General features: G+C 40.4%; 1 long non-coding RNA gene across 2 annotated transcripts in view; it reads right to left on the reverse strand.

Annotated features, from left to right (window-relative positions):
* The window catches only part of LOC145546563 (uncharacterized), a 95,030-nt gene that overhangs the window by 40,879 nt on the left and 34,842 nt on the right, over positions 1 to 19,309 (reverse strand). The window contains exons 2-3 of one of the 2 annotated variants that reach the window (XR_014083033.1): positions 6,994 to 7,090; positions 3,318 to 3,602 (exon numbers count right to left, since the gene is read on the reverse strand). The exons of the other annotated variant lie outside the window; for it this stretch is intronic. This is a non-coding gene — a long non-coding RNA (uncharacterized LOC145546563). Of the gene's footprint in view, positions 1 to 3,317; positions 3,603 to 6,993; positions 7,091 to 19,309 lie in introns of those variants that run through there. 2 annotated transcript variants of the gene reach the window in all.

Here is a 19,309-nt window from a genome sequence, read left to right on the forward strand (position 1 = left end):
ACCAGGACTCAGCTTGGGACTGTCTATCATCAAATTCACTTCCTTTTTCTTTATAGTACAATGTAGCTTTGGGCCTGAGAAGAGAAGAGGACATCTGGAAGTCATGAGACTATCTCGCTGTGTGTAAGATTTTGAGGAGCTAGAGAAGTTTAAAACATTTGCAATAACTGATTTTGGCTTTCCTAAGAGAATCATCATAACATACATCCAAATTCAACTGACTTTTCCACCTCCATTATTTCTGCCTGATGTAAGCTGTGATCATCTGGCTCCTAGGTTATTGCAATAGTCTCCCAGCTTCCTGCCTTACCCTTATTTGGTCTATTCTTATCTCAGTAGCTACAGTGATTCTTTTAAAATGAAACTCAGATTATGTCACCCTTTGTCTTAAAACCCATCCAGGGGCTTCATACATCACTTGCTGTAAAAGCTCAAGCCCTCATAATGGTGCACAAGATCCTACATGATCTAGCTTCCTACCTGGCCTCACCTCCAACCTTGCTCTCCCTTGTTCATACGCTGCAGCCACGCTAACCTCCTACCTGTTCTCAGGCCCCTTGTATTTGCTGTTCCTTCTGCCAGGGACACTCTTCCCCCAGACCCCTCTCACCTCCTTCAAGTTCCTGCTCAAGTGTCATAAGTGAACTCATTCTAGATCATTCAAAATAAAATGTCACCTCCTCCCAGAACCTCCTTCCCTCTGTCCCTATATTATTCTTTCCTAGAGCACTTATCACAGTCTGACCCTCTAATTGTTTATATTTGTTACCTGAACCCACCCCAGGAATATGAGCTTCACAAAAGCTTTTTCCATCACTGATTTATTCCCATTGCCTGTAACAGTGCCTAGTGTGGGTTCAATAAACATTTGTTTAATGAATCAATGCAAAACGGGTTCCGCTTTAGTGCTGGCATATCCTTGATAGTTTATTATGAATAATGAAAAGCCTAACTAATGACTGTGAGAGAAGGAAGCAGGACCTCTGGTGGGAAAAGCAGAGAAGAGGATTCTAAGTTAGGAAACTAAAGGACAGCAGCAGACGGAGCGGGTTGATAAGCAACAAAGGAGATGCTAAAATCATTTTGTTTCATCATGAGAAGCTGAAAGCATAACTCTCAGGAAAAAGAGAGAAGCTGAAAGTATAACTCTTAGGCCTCTTAGGGGTCTCTTCCATCGGCTACTGACGTATGGAAGCCTAGAGACATACTTGCTGAGAAAAATCATATAACTCATCACTGTTCAATCAACTGGACCTTTGAGTAGAGGGAGGTGATAAAGAATCTGAACAATCCTGGGTTAGAAGTTATCCAATGATATTGCCAGGCACTGGGAAAAGGCATGATGGCCGGGCACAGGCACTTATGTTAATGAATCTCATCATTTCTAGGTGTGTACTGGGAACATACACTTTTAGAAAATTGCTGCGTTACTTCTGAGAATTTAACCATTTTGTCAAATCTCCTTCAGTGAACCATATCAGCACGTGCTATCTGACATAAGTTTTCACAAAGGTACTTCTCACAACTTCGAGGTGATTTTCAGGTTAAATATAACACGGTTAAATATTGAAGTCCAATTTAAATCCATCAAAAAAGCATCTTTTTTTCAAGAATATCAGGTGTGCTTTTTATGGTATTCATTGTACTAGAAGCCCCTGCTATTTTGGGGGAATTTCATTTTAGAGGTGTTGATTGTTTGCAGATGCTCAAAGTGAGACAACAGAGAAAAGTTTTTAGAAGTATTTTCAAAAAAAGAAGCACTAGTTTAAAAAAGTTTTTAAAGTATGAATAAAGAATTCAGGGACTTTCCTGGTGGCTCAGTGGTAGAGAACCCGCCTGTCAATGCAGCAGACACAGGTTCAATCCCTGGGCCAGGAAGATCCCACATGTTGCATAGCAATTGAGCCCATGCACCACAACTACTGAGCCTGTGCTCTAGAGTCTGGGAATTGTAACTACTGAGCCTACATGCCACAGCTATTGGAGCCTGTCTGCCTCAGAGCCTGTACTGTGCAAAAGAGAAGCCACCACAATGAGAAGCCTACACACCACAAACAGAGAGTAGCCCCTGCTTGCAGCAACTAGTGAAAACGCTGTGCAGCAACAAAGACCCAGCACAGCCAAAAATAAATAAAATTATTCTAAAAAAGAATCCAAAGCTACATAAGGACACAAAGTCTTATAAAGTCTGGATGTGTTTAAGAAAATGGGATTCTGGATTCAAAATTCAAAAGCTTATTCAGTTCACTTCAGTCCAGTGGCTCAGTCGTGTCTGACTCTTTGTGACCCCATGGACTGCAGCATGCCAGGCCTCCCTGTCCATCACCAACTCTCAGAGTTTACTCAAACTCATGTCCATTGAGTCTGTGATGCCATCCAACCATCTCATGCTCTGTCGTCCCCTTCTCCTCCTGCCTTCTATCTTTCCCCTTCTCTTTTCAGTCTTTTCAAATGAGTCAGTTCTTCAAATCGGGTGGCCAAAATATTGGAGTTTCAGCTTCAGCATTAGTCCTTCCAATGAATATTCAGGACTGATTTCCTTTAGGATTGACTTGTTGGAACTCCTTGCAGTCCAAGGGACTTTCAAGAGTCTTCTCCAATACCACAGCTCAAAAGCTTATTGTGCAACATCATCTGGGGCAAATGATCCATCTCTTCAAGCTTCCACTTCTTCATCTTTGAAGATGAGAAGTGACTCCCCAACGTAGAGACAATTTATAAGCAGAGAATAAGATGGCTCATGAAAGGCAAGGCCATACATTGGCAAACACTCCATAGATGTTAATACCCATCACCTGTTCCTTCTGCCACTGCATATTTCCCCTAGTCATCTCTCTGGCTTCTTCAGCTTTGCCAAAACTTAGAAGGAAATGGCAACCCACTCCAGTATTCTTACCTGGGAAATCCCATGGACAAAGGTGGCTGGCAGGCTACAGTCCCTGGGATGGCAAACGAGTTGGACACAATTTAGTGACTAAAAAACAATAGTAACAGGACTCATGCATCACTCATTTGCTATCAACCACCCTGTACTCCTGGCCAATGCAGTGGGCTGAACTTTTGGGCTTCCCAGGTGGCCCTGCTGGTAAAGAACCCATCTGCCAACACAAGAAACATAAGAGACGTGAGTTCGATCCCTGGGTGGGGAAGATCTCCTGGAGAAGGGCATGACAACCCACTCCAGTATACTTGCCTGGAGAATCCCATGGACAGAGGAGCCTGGCGGGGTATAGTCCATAGGGCCACAAACAATCGGACAGGACTGAAGCGACTTTGAGCACACACACCCAATAAAAGGAATCTTTAGACCTTGGTTATCCAGTTTGGTTCTTTACTTATAAAAGGCATCAATTCCTTTAAAAATTGAGTGAATTATTTTAATATTTTAAAGTTCTTTCTTCACAGTCTTCATGATCCCAAGGACCTGGCATCTCTATGCCAAGTTCCCCCTACAATGACTGTCTACATAAGCAAGCAACTGTAGGCTCCCTCCAAAACAATTCCAATTTTTTGTTTTTAATTTGTTCCTGGTGTCTAATACGGCTTCTGAATACACACTACCTTCTCCAGTTTAAATAAAACAAGTGGTGAAACCATGTAGCCTGGAAGGAAAAAGAAAAAAAATTCTAGAACCATTTAATAGCATTTTTAATTTGATAAAACTTAACATATTAATGATATGTAATTTAACTTATGCAAACTGGGCCACTAGATAATCATATCTTGAATAATCCTTCTCCTTTATTAAAAAAAATTAATAAAGTGAGAGTGTTATGAAGCCTAAAGCCTTCTTTTTCCCCTCCCAAATTATAACTGTGCTGCAAGTGAAACATGTTTGGAAATAAAATCAATCCAACTCAGCTTTATCAAGGACAAATTGTACCTCTCAGAGGACTGATGTCGGCACACTGGCAGAGGGTAGACAGCCCAAGCCTGACCCACAGAGAGCTTGTCTTTAGCAATCCTGACTGCAGAGGTCAGAGGCTCAGAGAAATGGAACAGTTGGCTTCTCATTGCCTCCCCAGTGTTTTCTCATCTTAGCTTATTTCATTTTCTTGGCAAATGTTAGTAGCATATCACTAAGTCTTTTTAACACTTCTTCATTCCTTATTATTTCAGTTTCAAGATCATTAATAAAACAGCAGCTTGAGAAGGCAGCACCCCAGGCAATCCACAGTGAGAGCAGGTAGGGTGGCTGCCTGATTTTCACAGCCATTAGCATAGATGAAGTTGAATTTCATAAATAGGGTATAAACTTCATGGAAGGATAACTAAGGATAAACACTATCCTTTGCCCATGTTCAATGCCAAACCAAAAATGAATTTATAAAAATTCCAGTTTCTTCTATTTTCATTAGTTTACTTTCCTGTTATCAAAGCAATTCTACTCATGTCAGAAAAAATGGGAAAATATGGAAATTGTAGAGAAGAGATTATAACATTACCTAGCTCACTGTTTCCTTTACTGACATTTTTATATATGGACTTTTTAAACTTTTCTTTTCTTGCTTAATGTCTTATATTTAAAATAATTTTGGATTCTGTTTTTCTCAATGCTTCTGTATTTTCCCCTTTTGCTTTTTGCCCAACCTGACTATTTGGCTAGTGATATTTTTGTGACACAGAGTAAGTCCTCCAATGGTCAAATTAATCACTGAATTTCTTCCCAAAACAGATAACTCAGTGACAATCAGAATTTGTTTTCATTAGTCATCCTTAAGTTTTCTTGAGCTGACGGGAATCCTCTCCTGTGAACTGCCTCCAGAAACAGCCCCCATTGGAGGTACCTAATGTTATCAGAATTCACAGTCCATCTGGGACACCAGCCCCAGATGGTGGGTATGAGACAACTCTTTTCATCTCTGCTGAAACTGAAGCATGTTTGGGAATTCAGTCAATCAATCCAAACTTTGTCAAGGATCAGGCATACCTTCCTGGAGTAAGTGAAAGTCGCTCAGTCATGTCTGACTCATTGTGACCCCATGGACTATGCAGTCCATGGAGTTCTCCAGGCCAGAATATGGAGTAGGTAGCCGTTCCTTCTCCAGGGGATCTTCCCAACCCAGGGATCGAACCCAGGTCTCCCACATTACAGGCAGATTCTTTACCAGCTGAGCCACAAGGGAAGCCCCTTTGGAAATGAAGCTAAATGCTCAGACTTTTCAGCCATTCTCATGTCATTTCCAGATACAAATATCTGGTTTCATTTTAGCCAGCACAAATGCTTCCAAGGCACTGATGTTATTTTCAAATGCTGGAAATCATTGCTTAATAATATATAGAAAATTCCAAAGCCTTTTAGTTGTAGTGATAAGGGATATCAGATATTAGTCTATTTGATATTAACTTTTAACCTTGCTTTTAACTTATTTTGTATTAATTAGGTTAGGTATTAATTGGTATTGATCAGTCTTTGAACCTCTCCTCTTCCGTCTCCACTTTTTTTTGGGACTCATTTAGTCTCAAGACTCTAAATGCTTCCCTTAGGCTGACCATTCTGAAATATCCTAATCTAGTCCTGAACTCCAGATTACTAATAGTTAGCTGCTGAACTGAAAATTCAACTTTTTTTTTTTTAGGGTCCAACCTTATTCTCAATGTCTTTATTTGAATATCTAACTAATTTTTTAATTCACCTGCTCCAACTTCTGACTAAAAGTCCAAGAGGCTTGTTCTCACTTTCTCCATGTTGTTAATACAGTTGTTAATTTACCAGAAAGGTCTTCCCACTAAGGAGTAACTATTTCCTTAACCCACAAATCCTCTGCCCTTACCCTGGTCTGTTGTTCTATGTAGGTCTTTTCATTATTTGATGTATTGTATAGTCACTTGTTTATTTGATATTGTTCTCCTGGAACACAACTCTAGGAACAGGCACCATGTCAGGTCTGTTTATTGCTGCATCCTGGTCCCTTGAGCAGCACCTGGTCCATGTAGGCATGAATTAATGAATGAATGTGAGACAGTCCTATAGCGGCTATTTACACACATATTCCAACTCTGTCCCAGTTAGGCCAGCATGACTTAAGCTGCTTTTCTTTCTGTCACACTCTGGATCATTCTTCATGAAATTGTTTAAAGTCAAGCAGAGACAGACCATGGTCTCCCCTGGCAGCTCAGTGGTAGAGAATCTGCCTGTCAATGTAGGAGACACCTGGGTTGGGAAGCTCCCCTGGAGAAGGAAGTGGCAACCCACTCCAGTATTCTTGCCTAGGAAGTCCCATGGACAGAGGAGCCTGGCGGGCTACAGTCTGTAGGGTCACAAAAGAGTCAGACATGACTTAGTACCTAAAACAACAACAACAAAACAACAAACATAGACCAACTTGAACCCCATAGACAAAGAACCCCATAGACTTGAACCCCATAGACAAAGCTTGAACCCCAATCACCAGCACTTTAGTCCACTAACATCATGGTTTTATACTCTAAGGAGAAGGCACCATGGAAAATGAATCCAGGCATCTATGTGGTGGTATGGGTTTTACTTCTTAGTTCAAATGGGAAACTTTAAAAAGAAATCTAAGAAAAGTTCTAAAAAGTCTTAATGTATTTCTTTTATTCATTCATTCTTTCTTAGGAATGTCACAAGCACCTTCTACCTTCAAAGCTCCATAGCTGTGATCTTACTGAAGCAGGTTAAACATTAAACAAACTTGTCCAAACTCAAAAATACTGATTTCAGGACAAGAACCCAGATTGTCTATCTCCTGTGTCCTTTATCTCTGGTTTCTTTCCAACAGTACTAATATTTTCTTCATAGCTTCAGTCTTGACAGTTGTCTACCTATGCCAGGCACCATGCTCACCCCTGGGTCCTGTGTGAATCTAAGACATGGTTCCTATTCTCAAAGAATCACAGTTTTACTAGAGAAGTAAAAATAACAGGAGTGAAAGAAATTGAGTTTTCCCCCTTTGAAGGTATAGGAGGTTTTAGAAATTGGAGGGCTGGGACAGGAAGAGGATTCCTGGGAACAAGTGAGGTGCTTCTTACCTATTCTTGTCTCACAGTCCCATCCTATATTTTCAGTATTTGATTTCCTTGCTAGAAATCACTCTGCGAGTGTATACTGCTCTTTTGCAATCATCAGCTGCAAGATAATGAAGACACCAGGAAAGGTTGAACCAGCTGGAGAAAGGGTTGCCCACAGGTCAAGTCTTGGACACTTCTGAGTACAGTATGAACTATTTTGCAAACCTGGACCCTTGTTTCCTAAATAGGGTTCCCTCTGGGTTCTTTTTGGGAGAAGGAAATGGCAACCCACTCCAGTACTCTTGCCTGGAGAGTCCCGTGGGCAGAGGAACCTGGTGGGCTGCTGTCCATGGGGTCGCACAGAATCAGACACGACTGAAGCGACTTAGCATGCATGCATGCACTGGAGAAGGAAATGGCAACCCACTCCAGTCCTCTTGCCTGGAGAATATCAGGGACAGAGGCGTATGGTGGGCTGCCATCTATGGGGTCACACAGAGTCGGACACGACTGACATGACTTAGCAGCAGCACCTGGGTTCTTTTCGGGCTTCCCCTGTGGCTCAGCTGGTAAAGAATCAGCCTGCAATTCAATAGACCTGGGTTCAATCCTTGGGTTGGGAAGATCCCCTGGAGAAGGGAAAGGCTACCCACTCCTGTATTCTAGCCTAGAGAATTCCATGGACTGTATAGTCCATGGGGTCGCAAAGAGTCAGACACAACTGAGAGACTTTCACTTTCACTTTCACTGGGTTCTTTTCAAGCCTAGAGTTATATTCATTGTCTAAGAATCAATATGTATGAAAGAAAGGCTTAAGAGACACCTTTCTGAAATTTGTAAGGTCACTGTTTCTTTAATGTACTGGCAAATATAAAAGCAATCCTTTCCCATAGCCTGATAACCACCCAGTTCATGAAATTACATTTGCCATATTGTCAGTTTTAATATTGCCAGTTTCTGAATACCCTAAAGCAAGATGAGTCATTGAACTAAGAGAAGGAATAATAATAATAGACAATTTTATTAAGCACTTACTATGTATGAGGTACATTTGCAGATACTTCATATGTTTTAAATCATCTAATCTTCCAATATATTAGAGCAGACTTGTCTGGAGCTTGCAAGTTTGAGTCTATATGAAAAACTCTTTTAACCCTCCCTAAAGTCTCATTCATTGTAGGCTGTCTTCCAAACACACTGACATCTAAGAATTTTAGGGAAAATTTCTAACATTCTAATTGTCAAGAATATTTTGGACCACACTTAACAGAAGAATGCCTCCAGTCAGCCATTAATTATTTCAAATGCACTAATTTTTAAACCAGCTGTGATCCCAAAGTACAACATGTAAACTGAAATTTCTGTATCTCTTTTCAACAACTAGGGTGTGCTCCTGGGAGAAAACATTTACTGTTGAGTGCATTTAGATGAAAACTGACATTTCTTATGGGAGTACGTTAGCCTGGGCTAGTATGGTGTGAAGCAAGACCACAAATTCATAATTTAACAGTTCTGTTTTCAGGAGAGGTGGCGACATAAACACTGGATGTTCATACTCAAAATCATTTCCAGCTCCATAAAGAGTTGCCTGAGATGGAGAATAGATTATTTCAGAAGGAATAATGACAAGGGAATATAGCTTTGAAGAGGAGAAAAGAAAAATTAGAACTGAATAAAAGAAAAAAAAAAAAACAGCCATGTCTGTTCTTTAGAATAAGCATCTCTTTAATAGACAATGTTTCAAGCACATAACAACTCTAATTTTATGCAGATTATGTATTTACATGCTAATAAAATGGAAACTAGCTTGGTAAGGACATCTAGTGCCTATGACAGAATTATTAATCAATATGTCTGTCTAAAGCTGTCACATCAATTACTTAAAGTCATGTAGGAAGTCAGATTTGCCCATTGTCATCCAAATTCTCTTCAGGACTATATTTTACAATCAAAAAATGAATGCAGTAGAGCCAAACCCAGTAGTCAAGAAGGAAGGGAAGAAGGAAGAAGGAAAAAGAGAGAAGAAAGAATTCTCTGCATTTCTTCACAGAGTAGATACAAAAACACATGTCCCTGGAACTCTTATCTGTCCACAGTATTGAGAGGGCAGCCTGCCTCAGAGTTGAACCGTTTTCGAGGGCTGGTTTGACTTGTCATCAAAGACAGTGCCCCCAGCAGGCAAATTTGGAGCGGCATTTTCTTACACCCTGATTGATTTTGATCAATCAAAGCCCAGTTCTGACCTTTCTTTTTTCTGTTAGCATAAGACAGATCACCAAAAAGAAGCAGGATGTCTACTCTGTGTGTGTGCTCAGTTATTCAGTTGTGCCCTACACTTTGTGACCCCATGGACTACAGGCCACCAGGCTCCCCTGTTTATGGGATTTTCTAGACAAGAATACTGAAGCAGGTTGCCATTTCCTACTCCAGGGGATCTTCCTGACCCAAGGATTGAACCCAAGCCTCTGGCATCTCCTGCACTGGCAGGTGGATTCTTTGCACTGTGCCACCTGGGAAGCCCTCAGGATGTCTATTACACCTTAACAAATTTTAAAACTAATTTGGCTTTGAAGATTTGTCTATGACACCACTGTCAGGACGTATAAGTTGCTACCAAGCCCCTCCTCCCACTTCACACCTTTCTTGGGCTTTTCTTTTTTTTTTCTTAAGACTTTATCTATACATTTAGGTAAAAGGAGGAAAGAATTGACCTCTAAATATTCTTGAAACTCTCAGACTTGGAATCAAGTTCTCTTTAGTTCATCTTCACAGAAGCTAGAATTTCCCTGTCTTGCACAGGAACTTGACCCTTTTTACACATGAGATGTGGTACCTTCATTACCAATTTCTCTCAGATATACCTTTTCTCCATGCCCCAACCCTAATAAGAAAAGACAAATCTCAAAGGAAGCTTAAAATATTTAATGACTTTGACTTTTAAACATAACCCAGATTAGATAATAATGTCAAGTGATAATTCAATACACCATAATATATGATGGAACAAAAACTTACTCTTTTAGAAAGTTTAACTCTAGTAAACTCACAGATTTAGGACATTCACTGTGAGAATGGAAAACAGACTGTACAATTTGAGATTATGTTCAAACAAATACAATGCATAACGGCAATTCCACCAAGTGAAATTTAATAAAAATGAATTCGTTTAAAACTATATTAAATATTTAAGAATGCTTATCATGTAAATGGATAAAAACAACGTGTGTGGAAGAATTGACCTAAATTATATAAATTGACCAAAATGGTCAGGAGATCATTTTTTAAAACAATCTTTTAAAAATTTTTCTGAGCTAAATTAAGAGAGTAGATAGGGCAAAAGTCAAGCCATAGGAAAAGTATGGTTAGTATCCCACTGACTGACACCAGTACCCTTCTCTTGCTGATACTGGATGTCACCACCACACAAATGAATTCTAAACAGCCATTGTATCTCTGTGTCTTTGGGGCAAGGGCAGCCAACTGGTAAAAGTGTTAGTCTTGTCTGACTCTGTGACCTCATGGTCTGTAGCCCACCAGTCTCTATCTATGGAATTCTCCAGGTAAGAATACTGGAGTGGTTAGCCATTCCCTTCCCCAGGGGATCTTCCTGACCCAGGGATCGAACCTGGGTCTCTGACATTGCAGGCAGATTCTTTACCATCTGAGCCACCAGGGAAGTTCCAGCCAACTGGCAAAGCCTAGGACTTAGGATTGCACATTTTCAGCAGAGGGAAGGGGGAAATGGAGCCTCTAGTTGCCTTTAAATTCCAGCCTTCTATTAAGATTCACAAAAGTGAAATACTCTCCAAAAAGGAAGGGTTTGAGATATTTAGGCAGACTAAATCTAACAAATGCTCCTACTTGAAATGAGCTTAAGCACTCAGTGTGAAATTTTAGATTATTTAGAAGAGAAATTTCAATATATTCAAGTGGAGACAACTCATGAAAAGAGTCGCCTAGCAGAAATTTACTTGAAGTTGCTTTAAGGAATACGAAAGATACACCTACTTGGCATACGCAGATAATTTAGTCTAAGTCCTTGAAATTCATCTTGCCTTAGTCTGTTTCGGGTTCACACTAATCTAATTGTGATACTAGATTTGTAAGACAAACTTTCAAGACTTGTACAAAGGAAAATACAAACAAGTTAAGATGAAATTACTTACTGTAGATTTTAGGGATCTATGTTGTGTGTGTATACATGTATATGAGAGAGAGATGCAGGGAAGAATAGCTTTCATTTGAGAATGAATGGGGGTGGTTAACTAGTCATGCCTACATCAATGAATGTACTTGTAAGGCAACTAACTTTACATGCTTTTGTTAGAATGTTTTAAGAATTATCCCCAATACCAGACACTTTATTTTCTGCTTTCTTTTTGATGGCTATAACTTCTGAATCTTGATTCAACCCAATACCTTACTTGATTTGATCTAAATGTTAATGACAATCCTTAAATCAAGGATAGGTACTATATACAATATCTGAATAGAGTCAGAATCTCCATCTTCAAGGGTACTAGGGTTGGGGGGGTAAAGAAATAAGAGAGAATTAGGATCATTTTATTTTTTATATTTATAATATTTTCAATAAAAAATTTATTTTTACTTTTTCCCAAAGTAATTTTAAAATTATAACTGACATTAGAGGCACATGGATTGATGTGTGTTGCAGGAATCATGTATGTTTTAATATAGAGATGCTATCAGAAGCCAACTGGTCTTTACCACAGGTGGGACTCAAAGTAGAAATTTGAGCAAAGATTCACACCTGGACAGCAATCAACAGGACAGAAATAATTTGAAAGCAACAAGTTGTTTCTTCTTTTCTCAAGGGAAACTTTTCCCCTGAAAATTCCAGTAGCTCCCAATACCAAATAGCTTCCCTGCCTTATCACAAAGGCTCCAGGAGGCCCTTCTCCCTCATATTTAATCCACATACCTGCTTGCAAAGGAGCAGGTCCATCCCTAACCCCCTGGCCCTTCAGATAGCAAGCTATGCCTTTGCATTTGTACTTGAGTCTCACTTGTCTTTCCTGTAAGTAGACCTCAAATCCTATTCTCAAAACAATCCTGGGCACCAAACTGAGCTCATCTTTTGGAAATTAATTGTGACAATTATGTAAAGCATCTTGATGCTGCCTCACATAAAGAAAGGAAACCGTCAAAGGTCCCACTCATTGGTGGAAGATGTAGAATTTCTGGTCACTGTACTTTAACAACAGGTTACTTAGCCATAGTCTCATCAGCAAATAAGCTGATGCTCATTGATACAACACTCATGTCCATTAATTGGAGAAACTTACTCCACCAAAAGAAACTGAGAATTACTAAAATCTAGGTGCTGATCGATTTGTATTTATTTATTATTTTTTTTCATGTGGAAGCAAAACTCCTTATGTATTCTTGGCCTAACTGCTGAGTTCTAGTTGGTAAATACTGGGGATGTATGTGTAGAATCAATATGCCTATAAAGGCATGAAATACGATTTAAGGAAGGTCAGTAGACAGAATGATTCTAAGGGAAAAATCCTTCCTTCATAGGTGTAACAACATTTAGTCATATATTCTCTTGAAATAACAGATTCCATAGCTGTCCCTCTAGGAAATGAGTTTATGTAAACTAGAGCATTCTGCTTTGTGCTGTTGAAGTCACAGAGTATACCAGATGTTCACCATCGCAAAGCTCAGCTGCATAATGTTGGTGAGTATTTCATAAACCCTGATACTGGAAGGACTCAGCACCTACTGTTTTCTTTTCTTCCTCTGGGAAAAAAATTTATATATTTCATTGTACCAATTCCACTTAAAAAATGTAGCTGCCTTTATTTAAATGCCACAATTCATCTTATAATGGTATTTAAGGGGCTTTTGTGGCACTGTGCCAGATTTATATTATTAGAACCTAGGTGTTTGCAAATGAACCTCTTTCAATTAGTGTTTCAGGAAGCAATTAAACTGTCTAAAGTGTATTAATGAATACACTGGAATTGGGAAGCCGATCCTCCTAATACCCCCATTATTAATGCACCATCTGCTTTGCTGCCTTAGGAGCATCCAGGATCTCTAACCTCAGGTCCACAAAAACCAATCATTTATTCAGAAAGGTCACAGAAGCATAAGTTTGTATTCAGGCTCAATATTCTATACAATATATAATATTATGTTAAGTACTTATATTTTTCTTGGATTTTTTTATGGATGTATATGTGTTCTTTTTTTTTTTCTTTTTATTCTGCGTTATGTGTCAGAACACAAATAGCTCTGTGAATAAAATCCTGGATCTGCTATTCCTGCTCAAAGCATGATTGTGTATGTACCCTCTATGATTTTTAAGTATATCATTAGGATTTCTGATGAGGTAGTCTTTTTTTCATTAATGAAGGATGTTGAGACTTGCTACCTGCTACTGTGTTGCAGCCTTTTTCACAGGAGGTGGTCCAGATGTGGAGACATTTGTTGGTGCCTCTTTCCAAGGCTCTCCTCAGAGTCCCTGCTGCAGGACAAGGTTCTGGAGGAGCTCTGCTTTCTGAGATACTTCCTGTTGGCTTTATGACCACAAGAAACCCAGGGCTACAGGAGATAGACTAGTGAGAGGACAGAAGTGCGGGCAGGGAAGGCTGGTGTTTGGCACCACTCTGCTCCATGCTGGAAAGGCACCAAGTCACCAATTCCAAAAAGCATGCTGGCTTTGATGATTAATTGCTGTGGAGGCAGTCAAAAGTGAAGGAGAAGACACATTCTCAGCTTTTTCATAATTTAGAATTGAGTAGAGGAAAGAGAACACAGGCCCAAGGAAGGCTCGAGGGCTGAAGCAGGAAGGTTGCGGTGGAATGGAGGAGTCTGGAAGGAGTCTGGGGAGGAGAAGGACCCTAAGGAATATGTAGGATTTAGGAAAGGAGAGAGAAAAGAGAACCTTCCCACAGCACCTTGGACTTCTCCTACCTTGATTTTCATTTAGCACTGTTATGGGCAAAAGTGTGTCCCCTCAAATTGATATGTTGAAGTCCTAAGCCCCAGTACTTCAGAATGTGCCATTTGGAAAAAGGGTTGTGCAGATATAGTCGAATTAAAATGAGGTCATACTGGAGTAAGTGGGCCCCTGATCCAATATGACTGATGTCCTTATAAAATGGGGGAAATTTAGAGGTGCATACACACAGGGAGAATCTTGTATGAGGATGAAGGCAGAGATGGGGTGATGCAGCAGAAGTCAAGGGACAGCAAAGACTGCAGCAGCCACCAGAAGCTAGGTGAGAGCCATGGAACAGATCCTTCCTTAACACTATCAGAGGAACATGGCCCTTGACAACACCTGGACCCCACCCTTACAGCCTGCAGAATTGTGAGTCACATTTCTGTTGCTTACACCACTCCATTTGTGGTATTTTGTTCCAGCTGCCCTAGAAATTAATGTAAGTGCTTTCACATATGTGTGTGTGTGTGTGCACGTGTGTGCACGCTCAGTCATGTCTGTGCTCTTTGCGACCCCATAGACTGTAGTCCACTAGGCTCCTCTGTCCCTGGAATTTTCCAGGCAAGAATACTGGAGTGAGGTGCCATTTCCTACTCCAGGGGAATCTTCCTGACCCAGGGATTGAACTCGCTTCTGTTGTGTCTCCTGCATTTACAGGCGGGTTCTTTACCAGCTGAGCCACCAGGGAAGCCCCAAGTGCTATCACGATAAGTTATAAAATGTCTGAAGCGCCTCTTGGATGGAGGAGCTCCTCATAAGCTCCTCTTATAGGCTCCTCTTATGAGCTCTTTGAAAATAAGAACAATGTTGGTTTTGTTTATATTTTTATTGCAAGTACCTTATATAATACATCACTGGGTTTATAATGGGTTCAATAATTCTAGTTGAATGACTGAATTAGGATGAGCAAGTCATGGGCAAATTTGGAAAGTTTGTGGCAGAGAGAAACAGCCAGAGACAGAAGGGCAATCCTAACAACTCCCTGGATGGGAGTGAAGGGCCTTTAGAAGTGTCTGTGGAATCTTGAAACTCTGTATTGGCTTCTTCAGTAGGGAAGAGGGAGGAAATAGGAAGGAAATGATCTGGTCACAGATTGCCATCTACGTCCTCTGATGACCCTGTGGTCATGCTACTCCTCCCCCAAGGCAGGCTCTACAAGACCTCATTCATGGGACATAGCAAGCACAATCTCTCTCTCACACACACACACACATTCAGGTCCAGCTCTGCTAACCCGTAAATATAATCATGTGCCTCTGACATTTCTTCGCCCACCGATGGCTCTTCCACGCAAGGTCAAGGGAGTTCCCTTAATACAAGAGATCTGCTTCCTTATTCACTTGTTCTTTCAGAACTGCACATTTCCAAGATAGAAATGTGCAGTTCCACTTCCAAGAGGGGGCGAGAATGATGAAGTGAGAAAGCAGGTAAGAAGAAAAGCTCATTTACTAAGCTGAAATCCTATTACGTGTTGGGCTCTGTGCTGGGAACTGCAACTCCATAAACTCACCTGAGTGGATATCATAAACCCCAGTTTATAAAGGAGAGAGGGAGGCTCAGAGAGGTACAATTATCTGCTCCAAGCCGTGCATCTAATAAGTAAGATGGCAGAGGTTTCACCCAGGTCTATTTGATTCCAAAGCCTCTGTTCCCTTTCTACTTCATTAAATTGCCTCTTTTTTCTGGAAGAGGTATAAAATCAACACTCCTTTCTGTGCTCATGCATGTTCTTCTTTTATTCTTGTCTGTGCCAGACTGGCCCTTTATTTTATTTTATTTTTAATAAATTTATTTATTTTAGTTGTGGGCTAATTACTTTACAATATTGTAGTGGTTTTTGCCATACATTGACATGAATCAGCCATGGGTTTACATGTGTTCCCCATCCTGAGACTGGCCCTTTAAATGAGCTGGCCCATTCTTCCTCTGCCGAGCAGCCAGCACACACACACAAAAATGCTGGCTTCAGCCAATAGTGGCTTGCCAAGCAATTTCCCAGGTTATTTCTGTCTTGTGTATTATCTATTAATCTGATTACTGTTCCCTGGTCCCTCAGATTTTTGGCTGCGGTCCCTCAGCTCAACCCTATTCGAACTGGTTTACTGACCATGGGCTCCCCACATCCCCTTGCCCTCCACTTGCTCTTCTAGATTTTGTGTTCCCTGCAGTCACAGAATGGAGGTCCCCTTCTTCAACTCCATTCCTAGTTTCAGTGAATAATCCATCTCCATCCTCAACAACTAAACCTATTGTCTTCCCTTGAATGGATGAAGGGCATTCAAAGGGTACCCATCAATACTATGGCGTGTGAGAGGAGAAGGGTCCTAGAACATGACCCAGGTGAACTCACAGTTAATACTGGCCTTATCACCAACCAGATATGTAGTGTGGAGGAAAGCACCAGTTTTCTGCTATAAAATGAGGGTATTACACAAAGGACTTATGAGGTTCCTTCTGGAGTTAACAATCTAAAAGTCTGTTAAAATAAAGATAAAAACAAGGATCTTTTTAACACCGTAACAGTTGTGTTTGCACTTGGTCATCATTTTTTTAAAAGACATTGGTGACTTACAAAAGAAAAGCATCTCTTTTATATACTTGTTTGAACATTTAAAAATCAACTTTAGGGAAATAAATCATACTGCTCTGATAATTACAAGCCTGTACATTAGGAAATACCGTCTATCTTGGAAGCATTAAAGAGAAGAACAGGTAGTATAGTACTGATGCAATTCCTTGGAGAAGGAAACGGGAACCTACTCCAGTATTCTTACCTGGAAGATCCCATGGACAGAGGAGCCTGGTGGGCTGTAGTCCATGGGGTCGCAAAAAGTCAGACACTACTGAGGACACACACATATTTGTTCATGTGCAAATAAATATCTCATTTCTTAAAAGTCAGATAGCTAATTAGTTATATAATATTTGTCTTATAGGTTTATAGTATTTTTGCAGAAAATGTTTATTCTTTTTTAATAGTACTGGTCTGGAGAAAAGGTAGATAAAGAGTAAGTAAAATATATTACACTTCTTCAACTTTGGTAAAACCAATTCTCCAGTCATCAGTTTAGAAATTCCCCAAACAGCCTGATATAACAATTCAGTCATTGTCTGTGGAAGGCCTTGGGAAAAGTACACACAACCGCTTTGGGGTTATATCCTAATAGTTTCTCATCAATAGACTTGAACGGATTAATGTCCCTGGTAATCTGCCTGGCAACTTGTATCACATCGTTTTCCCAATTCAATGTTGTTCTCAATTATTTCTTATCTCTTAAAAAATCATTGAAATTCTACTTCTTCCATGAGACTTTTCCTGAATAATGGGAAAAAAAGTGACTTCCCTTCCATGTGAGGTGAACAACCATCTTGCTTTGCCAGGACCTTCCCAATGTTATCACTAAAAGCCCATGTTCTGGGAAACTTTTCGGTCTTGGGAACTGTTCATCACTGATAGGGACTGAATTGTGTCCCCACCAAATCCTTATGTTGAAGCTGAACTCCCAACGTGATGATATTTGGAGATGGGGACTTAGGAGGTAATTAGGGTTAGAAGAGGTCGTGAGGGTAGGGCTCTCCCAATGGGATTAATGTTCCTTATGCAGAGAGACACCAGAGAGTGCTCGTGCCCTCGTGGATGGACGCATGCTCTCTCTCTCTCTTTGCTAAGTGAGGACACAGCAGGGTGTCTGAAAACCAAGAAAAGATCCTTCATCAGAATCTGACCTTGCTTGCACACTGATCTTAGATTTCCAGCTTTGAGAACTGGAAGACATACATTTCAGGGGTTCAAGCTGCCCAGTCCATGGTACTGTGTTATGGCCTCTGAGCTGACTAATGTAGTTACCCTACCTCCATGTCCTCCCTATGAACATAAAACTTCTAAGAAATATTCTTTTTACATGAATTTTTATTACCACAAATACACTTGGCATCATATGTATAGGAGTGTATCCTGAAGGCTGGAAAGGGGATTAGTTTTTTGCCTGCTCCTCTAAACAGTTTTAGATCCCAGGGTCACTTGTCCTTTGGTTATGTTGGCCAGAGCACTTCTGACACACTCTGTACATTTTGCTAATCCAGAGACAGGTTCTTATATTGGGTGGACCCAAGTGGAAGTGAAAGTCACTCAGTCCTGTTCCACTATTTGGACCCCTTGTACAGTCCATAGAATTCTCCAGGCCAGAATGCTGGAGTGGGTAGCTGTTCCCTGCTCCAGGGAATCTTCCCAGCTCAGGGATTGAACCCAGTCTCCTGCACTGCAGGTGGATTATTTACCAACTGAGCTATCAGAGAAGCCCTGATGAACCCAAGAATGAGGCTTATTTCACAGCTAGAGATTAGAAAAATGTAAAATCATCAACATTTACTAATTCTCAGACATTTAATTTATCTGGCATCAATGAACAAACAAGTATTTACTGCGATCTCCTTTGGTTGGCTTTTATAGGCAGGAGCTCAGAATGAATATTTTTTTAAAGAATGGTTTCTAATCCAGCTTTGGCACTTCCTAGGTGTCTGAACTGAATATTTGCTTAATCCCTCTGAGTTTCAGTTTCTTTATCTCTAAAATGGATATAATCATATCTTCATTACAGGAAAGCTATAAAAATTAAACATAGACTGGTGATTAGTGCATAGTGTCTTGTAAATATTAACTAAAGTATTACAAAATAATAAACATTGTAGAAGTAGCTATAGACAAGCATAGTATCTTGAAAATACTCATTAAACTTGATGAATGAAAGGCTTGTGCTCAGTATAATGAAGGACACAGAAGGAGAATAGAAACCTCAAGGTCTAGTTAGACCTATAAACATTTCACCCTCCTTCCTAGGCATTGTTACCCACATCTGGATTCAGTTACCTTCTGCACATCTAAGCTTCCAACATAGATAACTCTGGTCTAGATCACGCCTTGAAAAGTCCTGACCCATATGTTGAACTCCACTTGCATGAGTGAAAAATCTCAGCTGGTAAAGAATCCGCCTGCAATCCAGGAGACCTGGGTTCAATTCCTGAATTGAGAAGATCCCCTGGAGAAGGGAAAGGCTACCCACTCCAGTATTATGGCCTAGAGAATTCCATGGACTCTGTAGTCCACGGGGTCGCAAAGAGTTAGAAATGACTGAGCTACTTTCACTTTCACTTGCAACAGTATCAAGACCAAATACATTACCCTTCCTCTCCAATATGGTTCTCTTTCAGTCTCTTCAGTGAATAACATCTCCTTCCAACTTGCTGCTGCTGCTGCTGTCACTTCAGTCGTGTCTGACTCTGTGTGACCCCATAGACAGCAGCCCACCAGGCTCCTCTGTCCCTGGGATTCTCCAGGGAAGAACACTGAAGTGGGTTGCCATT

Source organism: Giraffa tippelskirchi, chromosome 4, assembly GCF_054371585.1.
Source record: "Giraffa tippelskirchi isolate mGirTip1 chromosome 4, T2T-mGirTip1v1.2.pri, whole genome shotgun sequence".
Classification (NCBI taxonomy): domain Eukaryota; kingdom Metazoa; phylum Chordata; class Mammalia; order Artiodactyla; family Giraffidae; genus Giraffa; species Giraffa tippelskirchi.